At 40.3% G+C, this 23,127-nt stretch overlaps 1 protein-coding gene across 4 annotated transcripts in view; it reads left to right on the top strand.

Annotated features, from left to right (window-relative positions):
• TICAM1 (toll like receptor adaptor molecule 1) overlaps window positions 1-23,127 on the top strand; it is an 843,759-nt gene that overhangs the window by 698,099 nt on the left and 122,533 nt on the right. For 2 of the 4 annotated variants that reach the window (XM_044053784.1, XM_044053783.1), the window contains exon 5: window positions 17,657-17,761. The exons of 1 other annotated variant lie outside the window; for it this stretch is intronic. The gene's annotated coding sequence lies outside the window, so the exon portion shown is untranslated. Of the gene's footprint in view, window positions 1-17,656; window positions 17,776-23,127 lie in introns of all 4 variants that reach the window. One more of the 4 variants, XM_044053785.1, reaches the window with a different exon arrangement.

Genomic DNA, 23,127 nt, shown 5'->3' on the forward strand with positions numbered 1-23,127 from the left:
GTCGGCCTGAGTTCCAAAGTCTTGGTCCGACGTCGGTCAGTGCACCAGGGGTATAAAAGTTGCAACCGATGCCATTTTCTTCAGTCTTTCTTGCCGCACGGTGCCTGAAGCAAAAGCAGTTCGTAAATGCCGGTCGGCCGACTCCTGAGATTTTCAAAATTGAATTTCAGATCCGAAGTCTTCAATAAAGCTAAGTACCCCATTGGGGAAACTTTTTCTTGCTCCAGACCGATGTCAGTAAAAGTTAATAATTGTATTTCTTGTGGGAAGCAAATACCTCATAAGGACTTTCACTCTTACTGCATTCCTTGCCTAGGCCCTGATCACGACGTTACTAGTTGTCGGTTTTGTGCTAGATTTAATAAACGCACTATTAAACGTCGGTTTGAATTTGCTTTACATTACTTTGGACGAAGATTTAACTATATAATGCCGTTGGGTCAGCTGACGCCCGCTATTTATAAAAAACGCAAGGACAAAGAAAGAGGCATCCTAGGTCCAAAACCGACGAAGCCTCTTCTAGGCCAGTCGCCGGTTCTCAGTGAGGCGCTTTCGCAGCCCCTGACACCCGCTACCTCAGAGCCAAAGGCCGCAACAGACAGCCACGTGGAGGCCCCTAGGCCTGTGGAAACTCAAGGTATTGGGCCTACGGGAAGCTATGTCCTCAGATGGGTATGAAGCCGCTGAGCAGGCACCGGCTTCTGAGGGCGTCTTCAGACCTTCACAACTTACTATTAAGACTACTACAGCAGCAAAGTCAAAGACAAGGAAACAAGTGCAGCATTCTCCAGAGCAGTCTTCTATGCCAAAGAAACAGGTGCTAAAAATGGCCGAGGACCTTATTACTTTAATCAGGGGCTCCCATCCCCCTCCTGACAAAAGGCCTAGGCAAGACACTGATTATGATTCTCCTGATCAAGTTTCCATTTCCTCTGATTTTTCTTCTGATCAGGGCTATTCTCTCCCTCCTTATGAGGACTCTGATGCTGAAGAGTCCATTCCTTCAGCCTCTCCACCTGAGGATTATTCTTTTGGGGAAACCCTGCACACCATGAGGGAGCATTTCCACTGGGAGAGCCAGGATTACTCAGAATCCAAGAAAAGGCTCAGAGATTTCCTTTTACTGCCTCAGCACAGACCCCATGGCTATCCCCCCTGTGCTTGATATTGTAGATGATGTCTTTACTGAATCCAGTCTGTCTCCAGATTCTTTACCCCCTGCACCAGTAAAGCCAGACAGGTACTACAGGGTCCCTGACTCTCATAAATTCCTTTACAAAACCCCACTGCAGACCCAGAAACAATTTCTCAAGGTCCTAAAGGGGTCAAAGCTTCCACTGCAAAAAAATCCTGTCCCCCCAGATAGGGATTCCAGAGCTCTGGCCAGATGGGGGGAAAAAGTTTACACTTCTGCTACTTTAGCTGTAAGAGCTTTAAACTGTCAGTTTCACATGCTTAAATATCAACAGTATCTCATGTCATTGTTAAAGCAGAAAATTGTTACAAATACAGAAAGTCCAGACAGTAAAGAAATGCAGGAATTATTGCATGCAGTTGAACAAGTGGGAAAGCATACTCTGCAATATGGTTTTGATTTATTAGAGGCGTCTTGTAGAGCCGCAGTTACAGGCTCAGTTATTCGAAGACATGCTTGGTTGAAAGAACAAAGTTTACCTGAACATGTTAAGGTAAAGTTATTGGATGCACCTCTACAGCATGATACTTTATTTGGTGTTAAGGCAGAAGAGGTGTTAAAGAAAATGGAGGCTAAAGCAAAATCAATGCAAATGGTGAAAGATTTCTTACAGGTTCAACCACCTAGATTTAGCAGAAACTGGCCTTCAAAAAATCGGCCCTTTCCAGTGTCAGACAGGCCATAAAGAGGCAGATACAGACGCCCAAGAGGCAGATCTCAGCCCCAAGGCACCTTCAGACCTAGGCAATGGGGTGCTTCAGCCCCCAAAGGAGGAGAAGACAAATCACAACCCTATAGGAAACAAACACAATGACTTCCCTCTGCAAATGCCAAGCTCTTACCAGTTGATAGCACCCCTAGGGGGAAAGCTAGCACTTTTCTCAAACAATTGGCACATGATCACCCAAGACCAATGGGTGCTGAATATAGTTTCTCAGGGGTACAGGTTCCACTTCCACACGCTTCCAAAGCTAAAAGGTATGCCAAACCTACCACAAAACCAATGGATGAACAGAGGCACAAAAACAGATTGCTGCTCTTATGGAAATGGGAGCTATTCAAAAAGTTCCACAAGAAGAACAGGGACAAGTATTTTCTCAAGACTTTTCTTAGTACCCAGAAAAGACAAGACCCTGGAGGCCAATACCCGACCTGTCAATTTTAAATACTTTCCTGGATGTACCAAAATTCAAAATGTTAACACTACAACTCCTGCCCATGCTGGACAAGGAGGCTTGGCTAGTTAGTTTGGATCTCAAGGAGACGATCGTGCAGAAGATACCTCAGATTTATAGCAGGTTCAATGCATTACCAATTCTCTGCACTGCCCTTTGGCTTATCTACTGCGCCCAGGGTCTTCACAAAATGCCTGGCTTCAGTAATTGCATTTTGCAGACAAAAATGAATTCAAATATATCCCTACTTGGACGACTGCCTTATTCAAGCAGAGAGCAAGGACATTCTTCTAAAGCACCTGGCGTTTGTAAAAAAGTTACTAATTTGCCTAGGGTACACAGTAAACAAAAAGAATTCAAAACTAGTGCCCTCTCAAGAGATAATATTCCTGGGTGCAAGCTTAAATACAACTGCTCAGATGGCTTATCTCTCATGCCAGACAAAGGCAACGGACTCATTACTTTCAAGTGATGGCAGAAAAGACCCAGCTCCCTGCAAGAAAAATTCTGCAGGCCCTGGGTTTCATGGCATCCTGCATACTACTAATTCCATATGCAAAGCTGCATATGAGGAAACTACAATGGTATCTAAAAAGTGTTTGGACTCAGCATTGTCAAAGCCTAGAGACGATCGTAACCTTAATCCCCTGCCTACAGCAGGAGTTTCGATGGTGGTCCCAGGCCTGTCACCACAACAAGGGACAGCCTTTCACCTTACCTACAGCCAGGCAGACAATAACAACGGATGCATCGGATTATGCCTGGGGAGCACATATGGCAGGAAAATGTGTTCAGGGCACGTGGCCCAGGGAGCAAATGTATCTTCACATCAATCAAAAAGAGATGCTAGCTGTACAAAATGCTCTGACAGCCTTCAAGGACTTAATACATCCAGGGCAACTACTGATAAAGATGGACAATACCGCAGTTATGTGGTACATAAGCAAGGGGGCACACATTCCTACCCCCTATGCAGACAAGCCATGACTTTGTGGAGCACAGCACTGACCTACCAGGTACATCTGCAAGCACAATTCCTGCCAGGAACAAAAAATACACTGGCAGACGAACTAAGCAGAAATCTCATGAATCCGCACGAATGGAAGCTAAATCCACAAGTGTTCAACATAACAACGGAGTGGGGACGCCCAGACATAGATCTATTTGCCTCCCCTCACAATTGCCAAATACAGACATTTTGCACAAGGACTTATCACTCCCAAGCATGGAAAGTGGATGCTCTATCATTCAGCTGGAAAAACCTGACAGTCTATGCCTTCCCCTCCGATGCCTCTTCTCACCAAAGTACTTCTAAAAGTCCGACAAGAGAGGCCAAAAATGATCCTAATTGCACCAGACAGGCCACGCCAGCACTGGTATCCAATACTAAAAATTCTGTCTCGGGACCCACCTTGGCCTCTTACTCTAATCCCTCATCTTCTGACACAGCAAAACTATCAGATTCTGCACAGTCATCTCAGTACCTTACACCTGTCAGCATGGCGAATAATGTAGCCACTCTGACTGCAACTCTGTCTAAAGCTGTAATGGATGTCATTTTGGAAGCCAGGAGGCCCAGCACTAGGAAATCTTTTGCAGAAAAATGGAAAAGATTCTGTGCTTGGAACCAGGCACAAGGACTCGACCCACTGGTCCTTAATATACCTCAGATTTTACAATACTTGACTGAGATGTTGGACAAAGGCCTATCTTTCATCTATTAAAATCTGTGCCTCTTCCATTTCAGCTCATTACAGTGTGGATCATACTTTCTACCCCAATCCCCAGAATAAAGGGGAAAAACTTCTGCACGCTTTGGATATACACAGGCAGCTACGATTTTACTTGGAGAAAACAAAAACTTTCAGAAAAACTAAGCAACTTGTTTGTAGCTTATGCTGCAGGATCATAAGGAAAGCCAATTACAAAGCAGACAATCACCAAATGGATAGGACACTGCATCTGCTTCTGTTATGCACAGCATGGCAAATCTGTGCCTAAGGGCATTAGGCCTCATTCTACCAGAGCAGCAGCCACTTCAGCAGCTTTCCTCAGTGGGGTACCAACCAAAGATATTTTAGAAGCTGCAACCTGGAGCTCAGTGCACACTTTCACCAAGCACTACCACCTACCTCTCTACTCCAAATCTAGAGCAGGCTTTGCCACCACAGTTCTGCAGGGTTTGTTAGCCTCGCCAAATCCAATCTAGACCCAGCCACCCAACCTCAGCTTTGGGATTCTACCCAAGTGTAATGACTGCAACAGTGAAACACGATGAACATAGTACAGTTGTGTACCTACCATAAATGGAGATGTTAGAGTGTATTCACTGTTGCAGTCCAGGTTACCCACCACCCATCACCCTCTTTGCTGGGACTATTCTGTACTTCTCAACTGTATACAACCTATGTGGTGTATTTGCTTGTAGATGAAAGATATGTTTATAGTATTATATGCATTGTTTGGCATACTTATATCTTTTCAGCCTTACTTTCTGGGGGCACCTGACATCTGGGGCAAGAACAACTGAAGAAAATGGCGTCTGTTGCAACTTTTATACCCCTGGCACACTGACGTCAGGGAAGAAGCGACAGCAACCGACGCCGGACCAAGACTTTGGAACTCGGGCCGACTGCAGGTCGCCTGACAGCGGATAACTTAAGTGTAATGACTGCAATAGTGAATACACTCTAACATCTACATTTATGGTAGGTAAAAACAGCTGGAAAACGACCACCACAAATCAGGAATCAATCAAAAAAAGAACTTTATTTGAAATAACATAAGCGCTTTCGCGTATCGCATATGCTTCTTCAGATTTGATAAATTACAGGTTCAAAACCCTCCTTTATATAGCATCTCATTAAAACTAATTGAGTGCATAATTGAATAATTAATCAATTCAAATCTGTATAAAAACTAAGCGAGAGTCACCAGTCGCTCAATAATTCAGCTTTTCTTTTAGGCATTGATTAAATATATTATGTACATCTGAATAGACGTTACAATATAACATTTGATCTGTGATGTACAGAATGCTTCTCATAAATCTCAATAACATGAAATAAAATAAAATAATGTTGATAGGTTAAAATATAAAATGACCAAGTTGAATATTTATTAACAAAATCCTGGAAATGCTGGAATGTTTAAATGAATTCTATATTAATTAATTCTGTGTTAATTCTATATTAACTCATGTGAGAAAAATATAAATGAATAAATGAATCTTGCTGACGGCGACGAGACAACAAAATTCAACAGAAATTCCTATAGTCTTTAAATGTATGTCATCAGAAACAAAAACAAAAACCAAGATTATTAGATTGTGTGACATGGCTAACAATTTTTCTCCTGTATAATATATAATATAAAACCATGTTGCTTAAACAATCTAAAGGCAAAAATGTATTGTAAAAATATGCAATATAAAATATGAGATATATATATAAAAAATGAAATCTAAAATCTAAAATATAACATATAAAATGTCTTAATCAAAATACACTTGTTGAAAGAATGATTATAAATAATTATAAATAATATGCAACTACAGCCTCATAATCTTGCATCAAGGATGGGTTTGATATTGATTGCTTGGTTAAGGCCAGGTTCTATATGGGCCTTTAACCTAAAAATCCATGAAAGTTCAGTAGTTTCTAAAAAGTTCTTGTTGTTGCCCCCCTCTTGTTCTGTTTGATAAGTTGTAATACTCTAAATCTGAACTGGTGGTCAGAAAATTCTGTTATATGTTTGGACAATGCATTCTTCTGGTTACTCTTCCTTATGTCATATATATGACCATAAATTCTTTTAATTTCCTAGATGTTAACCCAACATAAAAAGCTGTACATGACGTACAGGTAGCCAAATATATCAGGTTCGTGCTGTCACAGTTGGCATAAAATCTTGGCTCAAAACTATAATTCATGTTGGGATGAGTAAAAGTCTGAGTGTTGGTAATAAATCTGCACATCTTGCATCTGTTACAGGTATAGGTACCTAACTTATTTTTAATCATTTCATGTGAATTAAAGTGATGGTCTTTACAAAGAATCCTATTCAAGTTTTTACTGTTCTTGTAACTGAAGCTGGGTGTGGATCCAACTATTTTGCTTATTTTAGAATCCATAGTTAAAACATGCCAATTTTTCTTAATTACCTTTATTATCATATTGTTGTCATTAGTATATCTGGTGATAAAAGTCACTCGAGTCAAAACCCATATTGTCAGTCTTGTCATGATAAACTTTAAATGTTCTAAAGCGAGATTTACCCTTCTCAAGCAACCAATTTCTATTTTGCTCCAGCATATTGCTATTATAGCCCCTATCCAAGAATAACTTGTACATTCTATCTAACTCAGTCTGCATATCTGATGTATCCTCACATAATCTCATCACCCTGGTAAATTGTCCTTTTAACTATGTTAGAGAAAACAAACCTCGGATGCATGCTAGTATGGTGTAAAATCGCATTCTTCCAGCAAGCCTATCTATATAATGAAGTAGAGATTTTACCCCCTTCCTTCTTGGTTAAGGTAACATCAAGGAAGTCTATTTTGTTGTATGAGTATTCTAAAGTAAATCTTAGGAACTCTGTTGTTGTTTCCATTTCATTTATAAACACTCTTAGTTCATCTATTGTACCTTTCCAAAAAAGAAGTATGTCATCTACAAATCTTTTGTAGAATGTGACTCGTGAAAAGGACTTGCTACTGAATAAATATTCATTCTCCCAGTAATAAACAACCATATTAGCATATGAATTAGCACAGGAGGGTGCCCATAGCAACCCCCCATTTTTGTGCATATAATTCACCTCTGTACATAAATATGTTATTATGAAGTATAATGTCTAATAACATGGTAATGAGTACGAGTTTGTCTTTACTGACTTCATGTAATTTCAGGACTACTCTTATTGCTTCTATCCCAAAATCATTCAGGATGCATGTGAACAAGTTTTTGACATCAAGGGTAACTAGCAAATAGTTTGAGTCAGATACTTCATCATTAAATTCAGCCAACTGTTCTTGTAACTGGTAGCTCTCTCTCAAGATGCTTGTTATTTTTCTTACTAGAGGCCCCAATAGGCTGTCTATATAGCTTGAAATTTTTTCAGTTACCCATCCATTGCCTACTACAATAGGCCTCATGGGTAGAGGTAGAACATTTTTATGTACTTTGGGTAGGCCCTTGATGTAGGGAATCTTAGGATGCTGTACCAAAAAATAGTTGTATAAATTTTTAGATATCTGTCCACGCATTAACAGGTCATAAATGTCATCATGAACCCTTTGTATCACTTTCAAAAGATATTTGCGACCAATATTTAAATATGTATCCACTTCATTTAGCATCTCTAACATGGTCTTATCATAGTCTTCAAGATTCATTAATACCACACCTCCCCCCTTATCCGCTGATTTTATCATTAATTTGTTATTACTTAAAACATGTAATGACTGTTGTTCCCTGGTTAAGTTATAATAAGTACATTTATGTTGTGATTTCGCATATTCAGCATAAAAATCATTTTCACATAGTTTAATAAAGCTGTCCACATTATTCGGTAAAAGAGGAATAAATGAGCTTTTATTCCTAGGTTCTTGGATATTTCGTATACTTTTCTGGTTGGAAGCAAACATTAACTTAAGCGCTATGGCTTGCCCAAACAGTCTCAAGTCCATTAGTAACTCACTTAAATTGCTAGATTGTGAGGGGATAAAAGATAACCCCTTGTTTAATAAAGAACTGTCCGAAGGACTGAGTACATAGTCAGAGTAATTAAATATTAGTTCATTAAGTTCTTGGTTTTGTTTTTATACCTTGGTAATCGCCCGAGAACTTCCGTTTCACTCTACCTCTGCTCCTGGATCTTGTTCTTGGGTCTTCCCTTGATTTTACTGGAAGCGGAAAAAAGTGTTCTAAATTTTTATTCCAAATCTTCGGTTTAGCTCCCAACACAACATCTCTGTTGTCCACTTCCAATGCCTGCTGGTTAGGCGGCGGTGTTGCCATTGTAGATGAAGTGTTCAAGTTCGTTACTTGCTTTTTAAAAGAGGTGGGTGTGTCTGATGCGTTAAGAACATTTCCTGCAGTGTCGTGGACAAAATTTAAAGAAATATCTCCAGGAAAAACAGTTTGGTTATTGACATCTCCGTTGACCATCTGATGCTCACTGTTTTCATTATATAAAGGGGGAGTAGTATGTTCATTGTTGCGTGCTCCTCTGGACCAAACAAACACCTGTCCTGCAGTGAAATCTCTATAATCTCTTTGTAATTTACGATATTTTATTTGCTGTAACTTGTCTCTGTATGAGATAACTTGCATGTAAATATTATCTATTCTTTTTTCAAATATATTCCCCTTGAAGCGGGTTCGTAGATATTTATTCAAAGCCTCTACTTTACGTTGTAATTCGGTTTCATTTGGGGAAAAATAATCAATTAATAGTCTCATGTAATTGTAGCTCAATTCTAAATTGAGTTTCTGCCATTTTTTCAGCAGTTCCGGATGACTATCTCCGTAACTGGGCATACATAATACACGCATACCTCGGTACTATGTGAAAATGAAGACTAGCTTCCATATGTTTTCTTTGTCAAATCAGCCTCTGCAATTTATATAGTTCATTTTCCATTTCTCTACTCAATTGATTAAATTCTTTCATATTTTCAACAGTACCTGTGTCATTTAGAACCTCCAAAGGATGCAGTTCTAGGTTAAGTAATGGATTAACTTGTGAGTCCAAGATATTTAACCCATTTATGGTAGGTACACAACTGTACTTTATAGGCTCCCTAAGTTTGGCAACAGCCTTTTTACTTTATATTGTGTAAATCATTGTACTAAACGTTTTTATACTCTGGAATGATCAAAAAGCAGTTCCTTAACAGCAATCTTTTTAAATGATGCCTATTATCCAGATACCCATAATTTTCTCTTGAGCACACTGCAGTTGCACTGCTTGTTCTGTGACATTCTCCTTATTCTACAATACTTAAACCATTATCAGCCTGTCTAAATTTGTTACTTCTTAAACAGGTCTTATTTATACACACTTCAAATTTCAAAAAAATCAGTAGTTTGATTCAAATAGACAAGAAATTCTTTCAGTTCAGTGCGATCACCATGTCAAATCAAACAGTCATCCACAAAACGTTTATAGAAAAGGATCTTTGATGCAAAAATATTGTTACTAACAAACACATTCACTTCTTCCCACTTATTATTTTACCTTTAATACAAAGGAAACTTTCCATGTCATAATTCTTCATGTTGTGTTGGTATTTGTACATCTAATGTATTTGTACATCCGGTTAATCAAAAGAAATATAGCTTTAATGCTAGTGCTACTTGCAACACTGCCTTAGTTGTCTGTCTAGATACGTGTTGTTGATGTCCAGGATTTTTATGTAGGGAAGTCAAATAGGAGAATGAGAGACAGAATTATAGAACATAGATCAGACATACGTATGAAAGTGGAAACAAACTCCTTAGCAAAACATATACAGGAGTATGATAGTTCGTACACTTTTTTTGTTTAGGGTTATAGAGGTTATACATCCAAGTATTAGATGTGGTGATGTTAATAATAGGTTGGATATTAAAGAATATGAATGGATACTATGCCTTCAAGCGGATATATATCCTGGTGTAAACAAACAGATTACCCTTAAACCCATTTTAAAATAAAAACATGTTTATATATATATATATATATATATATATATATATATATATATATATATATATATATATATATATATATATATGGGTCTACTTCTTTTGACCTAACTCCCATTTGCCTGAGACCAAATGACTGAAATTTCATTTGCCTGACACTTCATTTGACTGACAAGTATTATTAGCAAGAAAATGGAATATGCCCCCTTCCCCACTGTAGTGCGACCCTGGAGTTAGAATATATAGTTGGGGGGGGGATGTGGGGCGAGCCCCCCATTTTTCTTTTACTAAGCAATATTACATCAAAAGTTAACAATATGATATGAAATGAAGTGGGGGGCTTTGCCCCCCCACCCCCCGTTGTGGGGGGCTGTGCCCCCCACACCCCCCCTAACTATATTCTAACCCCAGGGTCGCACTACAGTGGGGAAGGGGGCATATTCCATTTTCTTGCTAATACTTGTCAGTCAAATGAAGTGTCGGGCAAATGAAGTGTCAGGCAAATGAAATTTCAGTCAAATGGGGTCAGGCAAATGAGTGTCAGGCAAATGAAAGTTAGGTCAAAAGAAGTAGACCCATATATATATATATATATATATATATATATGAATGAAAAAATGCCTTGTTTCTTTAAATGTTGAGTAGTGCTAATTAGTCTTAATTGTAATATAGCTTTGATAGGTTGGGTTGTGTCATGTGTTTTATTTTGAATTTAATTGAATTGTATATATGAAATGTTCTGTGTTTTTAATTTTTGTAACACTGATTAAGGATCTTTGAATCCGAAAGCTATGTTCCATTAAAACTGTCTCAGCATTGTGAAGCTTGCTGTTTTTTATGTTCTTTAACCCACTGGGTACCAGTCTGTTGAAATTTAATGTAAAAACACTGTCCTTGAAATTGTTTTCCTCAACCAGTGCATTACAATTATTATACACATGTACTTGTTCCAAAACAGTAAGATGTTATGTAGTCCAATCTTGCCTACATTCTTACCCGTGGGTTCGGAGCCGAATGTCCGCTCCGACTCTGCCATACTTTTTTAGCTCAAAGTCTTTCTATTGGCTGTGCTAAGATGGTATCCCATGCTGCACTGCTCTCTATCCTCAGATCTCGTTTGCCGCTCGTGTAGCTCGGACGTGGTCTCGCTCTTAGCTGTGGCTAAGTACTATTTTTTCTTCCTTATCAGAGAAATTTGTTGCAAACAAAAAGCTATTTTAATAGCTATTGTGTGTTCTTGTCTTGTGGAAAAGTTATGTTTTGGATCGTTTTTCTGTGGTATCCCACTAGCTGTTTCCAATGGGCTAGGCCCGTTTTCAAGTTAGAGGACCTAGCCTGTCCCCTTGCTTTCCTTGTGTCATAAAAGTTTACCAGGACTAAATACCATTTAAATTAGAGGTATTAGTCCTTTCTCCTTGTGTTTGTGTCAAAGGGATTGTTTAACTTGGAGATCTTGTGGTATTTTTTTGTTGTAGGCTTTTTCCCGCCTTGTGACTGTTTGACCGTTGGTCCTTTTATTCAGTGTTTAATTGTCAGGGTGCTTTATTATTGTTGGTTAACTATGTCCAGAGATACTAAGGAGCACAAGCCTTCGGGCTTCAAGAAGTGCTCTAGGTGCAGTTATAAAATGTCCATTACCGATGGTGCAGTTATAAAATGTCCATTACCGATGGACACACTGTGTATATTGTCTGGGAGCGATTCATCTCCAGGAGTCGTGCAGCTTCTGTCATGCTTTTAGTCCGCGAGTTCTTCAGGAAAGGAAGAATAAATTGATTTTGAAGGGACTTCTGAAACCCTCCTTCGAGGAGGGTCTGGAGAGTGTTTCCAGCTCTAAGGCTAAATCCTCTAAATCAAAAGAGATCTCCGGCTCCATCAGTCTACTTGGAGCCACCAGAGAAAATAGCAAAGTCTGCTTCGACATACTCTGCTCCATTGTCCTTGGGGCCGCAGGAAGTGTCAGTTGTTATGAAACCTGCTTTGGCTCCAATCTTCTTGGAACCTGTTCGGAGCCGATCACCTAGCATTAGGCCAGTATCACCTCCTCATATGTCTCCTTTGGAGAAGAGGTCTCGATCTCCTTCTCTATCCTCCAGGACCTTATCAGATATGGATGTCGATAGAGTGGTGCAGACACTCCTTCAGTCACCGGTTTTGGCAAAATTGTTCTCTGCACCGACCCAGTCGGCTCCGGAGCTGGTCCCTCAACCTGCTTTGTTACTTCCTCCTCCGAGCACACCTCAGCATTTGGAGCCGGAGTGCTTGGCTCTCTGTGATGTCCCTAGGTCAGTTCCGACAGCCCCTCCTGGCTTATCGGTGCTGACGTCAGCTCTGACCCCGTCTGAGCCGTCCATAGGGTTCAGGACTCAGGATTCTTCGTTCGGACCAGAGGGAGTCTCTTTGGGGTACCTCTCGGCTCCATCTCCCTCTCTGTGCTTTGGTGCGGGGAAGTTTGACTCCTGTCGTGGCTTCGGAGGCTAGTCGTTCTTCGGACTCTAGGGGGGCAGCCTTTGAGGCCATGCGGAGCGTGCTGGCCAGGTCGTCAAGTGGCATCATGTGGGTCTGTCATTCTGTCCCTTACTACACCGGTTCAGGTCTCTGATCGCCATCTATCTCTAGACAGCGGAGCCCCAAGGCCTCAGGGGTACCCCCATGAGTGGTCCCCACATTTGAGGGCCCCTCAGTTTTTGCCTGAGGAGCCACCCAGAAAGAAGACGTGCAAGAGGAAGCACATAGATTCCCAGGATGAGCTTCTCACATCAGACACCGACCTCGAGGAATCAGAGGGGTCCCCCAAGTCCTCCTCTGAGGATGTTTCTTTCCCTGACATTCTAGAGATTTTGAAACAGAGGTGACTGGCTATCCAAAGCCCCCTCCGAGGAGGAGTCTGTCTTCCTGAAGGCCTTTGGTGCTCAGCCCTCCACCTCCTGGGTATCTCCACCCTTCGAGCTTCTGGATTTGGTTTATCGAAGGGTGTGGGAAACCCCTGACTCTGTGGAACCAGTCCCCCAGGAGATGCAATAAATTGTCTGCTTCTCCTGGATAAGGAATTCCTGTCCAAGGGTGTCCCTGTGGATGCCATGGTGGTGGCAGCTGCCAGTCAGAAGGAATTAGCCGAGACTTCTTCCACCATCCATCCCCCTAACAAGGAGTTTAGGACCATGGACCGGTACAAGAAACGTACATTTTCTTCAGTGACCTTTACCTTACGGTTACTGAATTATTTATCACACTTTACACGGCTCCAAAGAGATCTCTGCAAGGAGCTTGGAGATGCTCTCACGAGTAACGTTTCTGAGGCGATGGCTCAGACTGTGAACGCTCAGATGTCTACCCTCAATTCCATTGCAAACTCCTCCATGAGGCTAATCTTATATGCAGCCGAAGGAACGAGTAGGGCAGCAAGTTCAGCAGTTGCTCTTAGGAGGCAGGCCTGGATGCGCCTTTGTCATTTCGCGGAGGCCTTCAAGTCTTCATTCACCGACACCCCTTTTGATGGTTCCTCTTTTTCAGACCCAAGGTGAAAGACCACTCTCACCAGGTGCGAGCCGGAGGGAAAAACTCTGTCTGCCGTAGAAGGCCGTTTTTTCCTTCCCTCTAGGCCTTATCCCAAAGCCCAGAGGGGTGGCAAAATGTGGTTCAAGAAATCAGAGTTTTTTCCCGGTGCACAAGGTGAGCCCCCCTCCGGAGGCAGGGGAGGGGGTGGTTATTCAGGGAGATGCTGCCCTAGGGGCAGAGGGGGTGCCCCCGCAACTCAGGAGTCCGCGATTCCTTTCATGGTTCTCCCTACCGCCGCTCCTGATGGAAGGCCCGACTGTGCGTTTCTGGAGCCAGTCGGTGGTCGAATCTCGTCATACCCAGAGGCCTGGCAAGACATCACCCAGGACCAGTGGGTTCTACGAATAATTTCCGGAGGATATGTCATCCCGTTCTCATCAAATCCCCCTCCAATCAAGAAAATCCCGGATGTTCCACCCAGTCAAAGGAATTGCGCAGCTTCAGAAGTTTCAAAGCTGCTAGAAAAAGGAGCCATCCAACATGTCCCCTCAGACCAGATCGAATTAGGGACTTACTCCAAATTCTTTTTGGTGCCGAAAAGGACAGGGGACCTGAGACCCATATTGGATCTCAGCCAATTGAACACCCACGTGCAAAAGTCCAAGTTCCGAATGGTCACACTGCAGTCTATTCTCCCATTGTTGGGAGAAGAAGTGTGGATGTGCTCCATTGATCTCGATGCTTACTACCACATAAAGATGGACAGGGCATCCAGAAGTCACCTACGCTTCCGGCTGGGAGCCAGTCAATTTCAGTTTCGAGCCCTGACCTTTGGTCTCAACAGAGCCCCCAGGGTGTTTATCAAATGCATGGCAGTGGTGATTGCTCACTTGAGACGTCAGGGATTCCACGTATTTCTGTATCTGGACTGGCTCCTTATTGCCACCACCAGGCATCTACTACTTCAGACCAGGGACGCTACTATCAACCTATGTCAACAGTTGGGCATCACATTGAACTGGGAAAAATCTACCTTGTCACCCTCACAGTATGTCACTTTTATAGGCGCCGAACTAGATACTGTCCTCATGCAGGCATTTCTACCACAGGAAAGAATCAGTCCTACAACAACAAGTTCACGCCTTGCTCCCTCTGAGAAGAGCGAAGGCAAGATGGGTCCTCCAACTGTTGGGGACAATGGCTGCTACGATTGTTAGTCCCTCTGGCAAGGTTACATATGAGGCTCCTTCAGTGGCTTCTCTTTGCCCAGTGGTCTCCAACATCTTCCACTTTCTCACCCTATTCTACTCAGACAGGTACAAACAGGATCTCAGTTGGTGGCTTCGCACCAACAACCTGAATGCAGGAAAGCCCTTGGTTCCTGCGCCCCCGATTGCCACGGTGACCACGGATGCTTCCTAGATGGAGGGGGACATTATCTAGGCAGGACAGTCCAAGGCACATGGCAAGAGCACGAGATGCATCTGCATATCAATGTCCTGGGCATGAGAGCTGTGCTACTAGCGTTGCAAGCACTTTAGAGTTTTCTTCCTCTCGGGACTATTGCAATCCACTCAAGACAATATGTCAGTGGTGTGGTATCTGAACAAGCAGGGAGGAACCAAGTCTTATCCCCTTTGCAGAGAGGCCATGTGAGTGTGGCAGTGGGCAGTGTCTTCCCAACATTTTTGGTGGCAACCCACATTCCGGTAAAGTCTAATGTGATCACAGACAGGCTAAGCAGAGCTATTCTAATGCCTTATGAGTGGTCCCTGAACTGTCAAGTTGCGGAACAGATCTTCCGCAGGTGGGGTCAGCCTTGCTGTGACCTTTTTGTCAGCCCCCTCAATGCCAAATGCAGCAGCAACTTCACGTTGATCCCCCCCCCCTTAGGGGGAGTCGCCCAGGGGCGCTCTAGTCCATGATTGGCCCTCCAGTCTACTATATGTCTTCCCTCTGGTCCCCTTGCTGTCAAAGGTTATTCAGAAAGAGCAATCCTTGGGAAGCAGAATGATTCTGATTGCCCCACGGTGGCCTCATCAAATTTGGTTCCCCTTTCTCCATCCCTATCTCATGGACGCTCCTTGGATTCTGGACCCACAGCCAGACTTACTGACACACATGTCAGGGCAGCTCCATCCCTCTCTTCAGACCCTCCGGTTGACAGCCTGGCTGCTCCACTTCCGTCATTAGTTAGGCTTCATCATTTTTCGCCGGAGGTGGTTCATATTTTATCTTCCTCTCAAAAGCCCTCGACCAGGAAGATTTATTACAGCAAATGGAAGAGGTTTTCAATCTGGGCGCATACCAAAAAGATTGACCCCTACACAGCTCCAATTTAGTCTGTATTGGAGTTCTTGTCTATGCTCTTTAACCAGGGTTCAGCTGCTGCAAGCATTAAAGTCCAATTGGCGGCAATTTCTACCTTTCATGTCGCAGACGAGCCTAGCCTGATGGCACATGGACTCTGTAAGGCTTTCCTGAAGGGCACTTTTCTTCCTCCGGTATCGGAACCTGTTATGCCTTGGGACTTGAACTTTGTTCTACAGGGTCTTACTTCACCCCCCTTTGAGCCTGCAGCCACTTGCGATTTAAAATTCTTAACTTGGAACACTGTCTTTTTAGTAGCCATCACATCAGCCAGATGCATTCCGGAGCTTCAAGCTTTATCAATCAAACCCCCTTATTTGATTTTTCATAAGGACAAGGTTTCTCTCAGACTGAACCCCTCTTTTCTTCCCAAAGTGGCATCAGTCAGTAACCTTAACCAATCTATTGAATTGCCAGTGTTCTTTCCCCAGTTCTCAAACAAGGCAGAATTCAAGTTTCATCAATTGGATGTACACAGACAATTACATTTTTATTTGCACAGAACGAAAGACCTCAGAAAATCTGATCAGTTGTTTCCTTCCTTTTCGGAAAACAGAATTGGGTCTCCTGTCTCCAAAGTCATGTTGTCCAGGTGGATTTCCAATTGTATTTCTTCCATTTATTCCTCAAGGGGTAAAGATTTACCGTTCCGGTTGAAGGCTCACTCTACTCTGTCTGTATCTACATCTACAGCCTTTCAGGCCAGATTGTCTATGGATGATATTTGTGCTGCGGCTACTTGGGCATCTCCTCACACCTTTGTTACTCATTACAAGTTGGATGTGGTATCTAGGGGCAGGTCTTCCTTTGGTTCCACAGTGCTCAGGAGTGTTTTCCACTGAGCCTCCCAGGATTTAGGAGCTAGGGACGCTGTCCCACGAGTAAGAATGTAGGTGAGATTGGACTACATAACATCAAGAAGTTATGTACTCAGCATAACGTTCGATGTATGCAGTCCATCTCGCTTCGCATTCTTACTTACCCCCCCTCCTTCCCCCTATCCTGGAGGATCTGGAGGTTAGGTCTGGTTTCACAGCTCCCTTCATTCTTGGTTTGTTTTTCCTTTCCTTAAGTGTTATGCATGGAGAATGAGTGCTGGTGCTCGCAGCAAACTAGATCTAGGGATAGAGAGCAGTGCAGCATGGGATACCCAGCCAGTAGAAAGACTTCGAGCTAAAAAAGTATGGCCGAGTCGGAGCCAACATTCGGCTCCAAACTCAAGGGTAAGAATGTGAGGCGAGATGGACTGCATACATCGAACGTTATGGTGAGTACATAACTTAATTTTAGATTCATTAGTTCATTTTTGTGACACTTATTAGTGATTTGCTAATGGCTTTCCTGAACATTGAAATATATTTCTCAAGTTTTCCTTAATCTGAGTTGCTAACATATGCTGTGTCTCACATATGTAAAATAAATTACATGGACATCTGATAGTATAAACCACTGCAAAACTTATCCAGCTCTATTTATTTCCCCTTAACATCAAATTTCTTACTGTTCATTGGTGTACAGAAAAATTGATAAATTTGACAATGTAGTCACTGTAGGGTCTAGAACTCCATTATCAAAATTAGCCACATTAATTCTATTAATAAACTTGAAATGACTAAAACATATGTTAGATTTTTGTCTTTATAGTAAGAAAACAATTGGGAATCTTTGGAAGTGTTTACATAGGTATTTTATACCCCTAGTAAACTTCAAGAATTTTTTTTCAGGTCGATTGCAAATGGGGAAGAGATAATTGGAAACATTTTTTCTTGGAGTGTAATGAGTTGGCAGACTCTCAAGATTTCCTGCAGATGACTCTCTCGAGATACTGGGTGAGAAAGTTGTTGTAAGGAAATTATTTTGTTTTTTGAGCTGTGATAAAGAATTGGAATTGCCTAGACATGGTAAGGCCTTGCTGATTCTAATTATGGTGGCTACCAAAAAAGCAAATTACTAGAAAATGGAAATCAAAGTCAAAACCAGTTGTACTAGAACTAGTGAATATAGTAACAGAGGGAAAACATATGGCATTGCGGTCATTAGAAAAGGGTAGGAGCATTTACATAGGAAATAAATGGGAATTGTTAGAACAACACATGCAAAGGAGGAATGAGGTTTAAAAAAAGGCAGGATTTGAATGAGCTATGTAATGTTTGAGTGACAATGACTGGAGAAATAATTTTAGTTGCAAACACTGAATCACTTATGTCACTGAGGTTCATTTTAATTTATACAAATTTGTGATTGCCTATGTCATATGTGCTAATTTAACAAAAATGTTTCTTGTTGAAGAAAGGAAAACAAAGTTGCATTATAAAACTAGCTATTTAATGTAAGATCATTCCTAAAATCCTCCATTTTTTCGAATAGAAACGGTTTCAGCAGGTAATACGTTGTGTTGCAAAACGCAATGTTTTTTTTACCATAGGTCACCTTCATTAGGATGTTCTTTTTAATTTACATGGGGACAAACTTTAGGAATGAATTAGCATATTAAGTCTACTATCAAGTACAGCAAATTGCCAGTAGGGTAGAAAAACTTCCTCCTTTTTATAATCCCTCTTAATAAACATTAACCAGTTTACTAGATTTTATAAAATCTTCCTTTTTGAACAAAGCGTTCTAATTCTTAAAAAGTCTTCTTTTAGAGGGGAGGCAATACGATCAGTAGGATGGCAGCTAGTACTACATAAACCATCATAATTACTATTAGATTTGCAATATAATTGAGTACATGTAGATTCCCCTGGCTTGCCACTAAAGGTGATGTCTAAAATGTCAGTGTGAAAAACAATGTATATTATAAGTAAAATCCATCTGAAACCTATTCTTCAAATCTGGCTAAACTAAATCCACTACCCCTGTACATCACACTTCTATTCTGTTCCTTGCTCACGCAGAATCCTTCTACTTTCATTAGTTCCTTTGAATGTTTATTACTTCTGTAAACCAGGAATTTAAGTTGGTGCTACTGTTTTTGCCCTTGTAAATATTTACAAAATTTTTATACTTGTTGAAATTGCATCTCCTTACATGTTGCCTGGCTCTCAGCTCTTTTTAACCTGTTATGCTATGCCTTTATACATTTCCACTAATTAACTTTGACATATTTGTACAATCATGTAATTTGTTTGCTTTGTAAAAAAAAAAAAAAAAAAAATTCTGTGTGGAGCTTTTTTTCTCAGGGCCACCCCTGAAAATGGGCTGTTGGCCCAGTTGGACATTTCCAGTAAATAAATGTAAAATAAAATCCATAAAGTCATGAATGAATTTGGGAACAATAAAAACTCACCCTTACAGGTAAAAATTAAATAAAGCAAAAATAACAAAACTTGATAAAAAATGAATTAAAGACCTTATTTCTCTAACAAACTGATAAACCCACATAACCGGTCAAAATATGTCCTAATAGCTATACCTATAAGCTGTCTACATTTTTTTCATCTAATACAAAGAGTTTCTAACAAAATTTAGCAAGTTCCACCAAATAAAGTCTCAGGAGTTTCATCTAAATAATACACAGTGGCTTCAGTACCATGTTTAGGTTCTATGCTAGTATAAACACTCACCACATCAACAGTAAACCAAAATGTATTGTCCTCAAATTATTCCAGATAACCCCTAAATTAAATCAGTATCTGTTTTATTTAGGAAGGTAATCCAACAACTACCCTATTCATCTTAATGCTAATAACCATGCCCAAATTCTAAAATATAGTTTCACAATTAGAAAGAGCAAGTCTTCCTGGGGGATCAGTTGAACTTTTAACTTAAGCAAACAAAATGTGTCTAATTTATACTGAGAATTAACTAACTTATCAGTATCAAAGTGGGTAAAATAACCTAGTCGACCTTTGGCAAGCAAGTTATAGAAGGCATTCAACATTTTGTGATACTCAATTGTACTAATTTCATTAACATTAGAATGGAGTAAATGTTTCATACACATGCAATAATACTGTTTAACATTCATAAGAATGTGTATAATTGATATTTTCTACAAAGCTTTACAGTGAATTTTACTTTTGCATAGCAATGGTAAAAATCATAGGAACAAATTTGTCTCAAATTTAAAGACAGTAGTTCATCTGAAAAAACAATTAGAGATTTTTAAAATCATATTCTCTTCACTGCAAGTCCCCAAGATAATCAGAGTCACCTACAGAGTTACAGCTTGATGCAAGTAGCTGGATCAGAAGAAAAGCAAACCATTTTACCTTCTGTTCTTTCTGTTGGCAGTACCCTCCTCGTGACTCTTGTTCTGTTCTTCCCTTTTGCCCATAGGGACAAAAATTATATTGCAAGTCCTGATGATTGCCATTCGAATGAGCATTGCCACTTACCACAGTAGCATAAATATGACCATCTTTTACCAGCTTTGGCATACTGGTGGCTGAGAGTATTGTGAGCTGAACCCCATGAAGCTGAAGAGGTCAAAATATCCACTGAACGCGTGCCCCTGTCTTATGCATTATATGCCTTCCTATTGGATAAAGGCTCCTTTCTAGATAGCAACACTTGTTCATTAGCAAACTTTATCATCTGTCTCAAGTTTTTTCTTTTTGCGGTCAACTTATTTTCCAGTTTTTTGATTTTTTAATCTGTAGTTTAAGTATATGATTAAAATGATATTTTCACGTTTATTCTTTAACAGAGCACGCAAAGTGTGAATGTTTAATTCAGTTGATTCTGTTTGTGTATACTAAATCAGGATACTAATCCATTCCAAAGTACAGTAATGAGCATCTCCAACCCAGTGTTTACACAGTCTTAAGTTTGTTTTTTTTGTTGTTTGTTTATTTTTTTATTCTAAGGGTGCAGATGAAGTTTTAAAAGCTTTTAAGACCATGAGATGTACTATTGAGTTCTACATGCTTCTGTAGCATAATAATATTAAAATGAGTTCTAGTTTAAGAGTACAGATATTTTTCAACTGACCCAATATATCTTGAAGTTCTGCTGATAAATTCAAATTATGTATGGAAACCATAGATGCAAGTAAGTGACCAGAATGAGCATCACAAGATTCACTAAAGTTATTCAGAAAGTCATTCAAAGAGGGTTCACCTCGAATGACCAAAAGTTCATCATGAACAACAAAAGTAGAATGACTAATAAACTGATCCATGCTATGCTGTAACACATCCACATCTTGTAAAATTTGAATTGTATCATCCACGAAGGAAAATAAAATAAAATAGTTAATAATGAAAACTTGAAACAAATTGAAAAACCAATGACTTTTTAGACACACACACACACACACACACACACACACACACACACACACACACACACACACACACACACACACACTTATTGTGCTAGTGCCTTGGCAAAAATTCTTCAAGGGAAGATAAAATCACCATAAGTGCATGAACTTATAAATACAAATGATCATCACATCATAAGTTAATTCAATTAGAAATTTACCTGTTTCATTATATTTTCCCTTCTAGGTCCCCCAGATACATCCTCACTGTTGCAAATAGTTTCAGTCCCCGCCAGTAAGTAATATTTCCTGCTGAAAGCTTTTTCTCCCAAAATTTTCTTAAGGTCCATAATAGCAGTTTTAGGTGGAATATAAATACATGACAGCGTAATCCTCCTCCCTTCCCAGTAGCCCCTTACTCCCACAAATCTTCAGTTGTCTTTTTTCTTCTATCACTGTTGTAGCTCCTCTAGTAATTAATATAGTTTCTCCTCTTTTTTTGAGATATTCCACTGAATATCCCTCCTGAAATCCTGTTTTTTATGAAATTCTCATGCTCATTTCCTCCCAAATGCAGTTAACCTAGTACTTAACTATGAACCTATAAATCCTACATTTTTAAAACCCCCAAAAATATATACTTCAATATCTTTATCACATACACCAAACACTGAAAAGATCTGCCCTCATCTGCTCATTTTTGACACCCATGACTACTTACTACACAGAGCTGCATTGCTGTATGAAATGTTCAATACTGTTGGGAACAAAAATCTTTACTTCTGGCTATTTTTTTTTCCTTTAGTGTCCTAAAATTTAATGACATGAAGTTCGGTGCATGCTTTTAGTCCACCCGCATGTTTAACAAAGTCAACAAAAATCCAGTCTTTCTCCGATACTTTTTCTTGTAAAGCCATATTTCACAAATGTGATTAATGCTTTATAGTCTCACGTGTGCTCACGAATTTGTGTTCTGGTCATCTTGTTCATTTCCTTCTAACACCAGACTCTGGTCCAAGTCCAAAGCAGTCCCAAATTTTCTAGTAAACTCCTCTGCTTTTTTCTGTTTCTCAAGCATTTTCCTTTGGAACATTGTAAAAAGGTTTCTTTGGGAAACTTTCTGTATGAGCTTTTATTGTCAGAATGAGAAGGGCCCCCCTCTGTCTGGCCAACTCTTTGTTGGACATACTTTTTGTATTTTCTCCTTGGCTTGTTCTGCAATCAAAAAATGTCTGATCCTCCAGGAAAAAATATTCTGAAGGGAGTTGAATAAAACAGTTTGAATCTCACACCTGCCTCTCAACATTCCCTTATTTCTGAGATAAATGTGCATCTCTGCTGCTTGGTGCACATTGAATAATCATTTCCCACAAACTGTGTCTCCAAATTTGAATACTTTGCCTTTGTGCCACAGTTTTGTCAGGATCAAATCTTTCTGCTGGTTTGATTGCATCTTTGCAAATCCAGGTCTTGCTTTCTCATGGCCAAGGTTGGAGCATACATTGTGTGCCATTTCATTTAACAAATCCAGTTGCGTATCTGTGCTTTCATAAATTTAGTATAGTCTGTTCCTTCCAGTTTCTTTTTTTCTTCAGTGTGCTTTGTCTTTTAATGCTATTATTTTTTTGAAATGGCTGCTCTTAACTCTCTCATGCTCCGCCTGCTGCTTCATTTCAACCTCTGATATTTGCCTTTTTATCAGTTCCTCTGAATAACTGCTAAAAAAGCCTCTTCCAATTTTTCCATCCTTTTGTTTGAGTCGATGCACTCCAGTATTTCATTTATTTTAGTCAGTTTTGAGTATGTTTGACTTACTTTTTTCACTTATAATTACTGGAATCCATCTCTTGTACCAAAGCTGGAGCTTGAACTGCTTTTTGTTAAACAGCTGTATGATTCTTCCCAGTCAGTGTTTTCTCTTCACTTTTTATATAAATTTATAGGTGTTTACCAGAACATACTGGAAAACCACTAGTTGGCTTAATA

This window comes from Protopterus annectens, chromosome 13.part0 (assembly GCF_019279795.1).
Source record: "Protopterus annectens isolate FY-2018-M chromosome 13.part0, PAN1.0, whole genome shotgun sequence".
Taxonomy (NCBI): Eukaryota; Metazoa; Chordata; order Ceratodontiformes; family Protopteridae; genus Protopterus; species Protopterus annectens.